Source organism: Pinus tabuliformis, chromosome 7 (assembly GCF_031772625.1).
Source record: "Pinus tabuliformis cultivar Carrire ecotype Pingquan chromosome 7, CPIR1, whole genome shotgun sequence".
Taxonomy (NCBI): Eukaryota; Viridiplantae; Streptophyta; class Pinopsida; order Pinales; family Pinaceae; genus Pinus; species Pinus tabuliformis.
Genome location: NC_142293.1, coordinates 1,820,025,614 through 1,820,029,134, shown reverse-complemented (window position 1 = coordinate 1,820,029,134; position 3,521 = coordinate 1,820,025,614).

The window sequence follows — 3,521 nt, the reverse complement described above, 5'->3', positions numbered from 1 at the left end:
ACGGGGGAGCTTTTCGATCTCTTATCCACTTACACATATGACGGTGAAGGAGAAGTGGCCTGGCCTGAGTACTTACATGAATTTCTTTCCATGCTTCATGAGGAAGATGGGTGTTCTCATGAACAAGCTGTATTTCTATTTTCACACACACTTCACGAGTCTCCACGTCGATGGCTGCTTAGCCTACCATTGAGAGAGTGCACTCACTTTAGCACTTCTATGATCTCATTGAAGACACTTTCTATCATGTTGATTCAGACTATATTAACCAAAAACTTCTACAGCAGTGGAAGGCTCCGCATGAATCAGTTATTGAATTTTCGCAATGTTTCCATGACTTGTAGTTTCTAGCTCTGAGGAGCTAGACGAAATTTGCTTATCTTTGGGACCAGTTCTGATTATTTCCTTAAGAAATCTGCATGTCCCAAGAAGAAGCTTGAGATCAAGCCTCGCTCAACATTCTTCAATGATGGAGCCACACAATCTCATGTGTATGTGTTCATTGTCTCGACTGACTATCTGCCTTACCTTCATTCAACAGCTCCACCACTGCCAAGTGATATTGAGGATCATGCTCACACACTTTTTCATGTTTCACATCCTCCCAACATCACTTCACTCAATTTTCACGCAGATTTGGTTGTGAGTCCTTTGAGTTCTCATATGCATTCAGTTCTACAACCTCTGTCTTTGTACTCAGGTGTTCCTCCGGATGATGTTCTCTTATGTTCATCCATTCTGGACTCTTCACTTGTTGTGAACGAGGAACAACCCATTGGTGGAGTTCGTGTTGCACAACCAACATGCATTGTCATTCATTAAGAGTATGAGTGGGAGATTGAGCATAAACACAGGGTGAAGAATGACTCCCTTCCCCCTCCATTCTTTCCTAACATATTTGGTGAACCTGCCATCCATGATTTCACATGTGTATCTTCATCCACAGATGCACCCATTGTTGATCACTTGTAGGACTCACCAAATGTTGGTCCATCGTTTGACAATGGAGAGGATAAGTTATTCATTGAAAATCCACTTGATCCTTCATCTGTCTTTTCCGGAAACGCAAAGGATGATTTTCTTCGCTTTTCATCTACCCCTTTGTTTGATTCATCTGATCATGAGGATGCCAATGAATTCATTGATTTTTCTAATCATGGCGGTCGTGATCCATTTACTTTCATTTTTTATCACAATCATGACTCTATAACAATTGATCTTTTAAAGCCACCGGCTTATGATGATGAAGTTGAAACACCCAAGACTGTTGAGGCACTTCAGCCCAAGCTGCTGGTTATGTCAGGTCCTCGCTCTCTTGGGGTTAGTCTCACTTCCGATCATGAAAATGTTAAATCACCCAAGGCTCCTCATCACTCATCTGTATGAATTGAAGGTCAATCTCACACACACATCATACTTCCTCCACTCGAACTGCACGATCCCATCGCTCATGCATTAGAGGAATCTTACATTGCAAGCACTCATGCACGACGCAGGTTATCTTTGTTTCTTTTGTTTTCTTGCATTTCAAAGTCAGGAGCGTTCTTATGCTTCAAAGTTGCACGCAGTGTCACACAACACCATGATAAGTCTATGTACTACTCGTCATGCACTTGTACTCACTTATGTCCTGTGGGCACTTTGAAACACGAAGTGTGGTTGTCTTCATTGTTATATCTTTTTTGCTTTTTTTTTCGCACAACTAGGTTACTCGTGGACCAAGCCTTCACCAACATGGGTCAAGCAATGCACCGGTGGCTGCATTGGAAATATCACTTCACGTAATCAGGCCCATACATCGTTAGTATATGAGTAGGAGCAGTGTTTTCTTTCAGTCAGTTTTCTTGCATGCTTTTGTGCTTACTTGTTTTGTTGTTTGTTTGTTTGCTTGCTTGTTTTCTTACTTGCTTTGCTCTCACTTTCACTTCTACTTTTGCTTTTCTTTATTGTTTGTTAGTTCGCTTGTTTTGTATAGTTCACTTGTTTTGTTCATAGGATAGTTTCGTACAAAACCATGTATGACTCTTGAAATAAGCTGGGTGAAGTGTGAGAGGGCTTGTACATCTATCACTACTTGGTTATCTGTCATCTTTCCTCTGTATGATGAACTTGTTACATTTGGTCCATGATACGTCGAAGGAAAATACATACTATTCGAATTGAACCTTGGTGAAAACACAACACCTGTGTGCTAACTAGTGTCACCTTCTCTAGTTGGTTGTTTTTGAGTTAACTCTTGTCAACTCAGTCAAGTAGAGTAAGCTGAGGGGGGAAACCTTAATGTTAGATATACATAAACAACTTCTCTGCTGGAAAAACCTCCTCTGCTCTCAATAAGTTTGGATCCCTCTTCCACCTCTGAAATGAATAAGTAGTATGCAAAGTTGAAAAAAATGAAAAATGAAAAAGTCAAAAAATTCAAAATTAAAAATGAACAAGGTGAAAGAAGAGAAAGGCTTCTTACATAGGGAGGTGATACAAGAAACTCAGTCGGGGTACTACTCAGGCTCACTGGAAGTGAAGCCATGCTTGTGTTCCTATGTGACTCCGCCTGAGTACTGTCCAGGCCTGCTGGCAGCGGAGCAACACCAGAGATGAAACTAAGACTAACATTTATACTACTTGTGCACCAATATACCCCTCAACCCCAATCATAACAACTGTGTTGCCTTAGCTTGGAATGTGTGTCAATCAACCAAGAGTTTGGTAGATGCTACATCTTACAATCAAGCTAGTGTGAAGACAAGATGAGCTAAGAGCTGAGAAATACTTCCGGAGGTGTTAGACTTGCTTTTCACGAACAAGGTCCATTCAAAGAGCTGGAGTTCTACTAGTGTGTCAATAAGTGTTGTAGCGGCTACAACCACCCTCCAAAATTTTTCCTTAGCCTTGTTTTGGAGCCTCCTTACCAACCTTTCACATCACCTTGTCTTGCTTCATCAAGTACACAAGCTTCAGTGTTTTTCTTGCACAAGACAGCCTGTCAATCAGAGCTTGATGAATTCCCCTCACAGGTTGTTCACCCGGACTTGGTCCAGCTACAGGCTGAGCAGCTTTCCCAATAAAATTGCACAATTCTAGAGGGAAACCAGCCTTCTCTTCAGAAATTATGCAATCATGTCTGCCAGCCAGTTGGGCTCCAGAATTCCGCAATTTTTCCAGCCAACACTCCTAGCAAGAATTCTGCAATTTTCCCCAGCAAGGCTACTCAGCCCAGAATTTGCACAAAACTGGGTAGCAATCAACTACTCTGCTCAGAAATTGTGCAAACCTCCTGGGTAGTTAGCCCAACTCCTAACCAAAAATGCCCGTTTTTCTCAAGCAGTTAAGAAGTTGTATGCATGAGCAGTCCAATTGACCAGTTCCCTCCAGGACCGAGCAAAAATGACTTGCATGCATTAGCTACTTCTCCCAAGGCAACATGCAAAGGAATCCCTTGTTTTAGGGATCTATTTTTAGTAGTTAGTGGTTACATGCAAGGATTAGTTCAGAAATCTTCCACCAAGTGTCGCTTTTCCTAG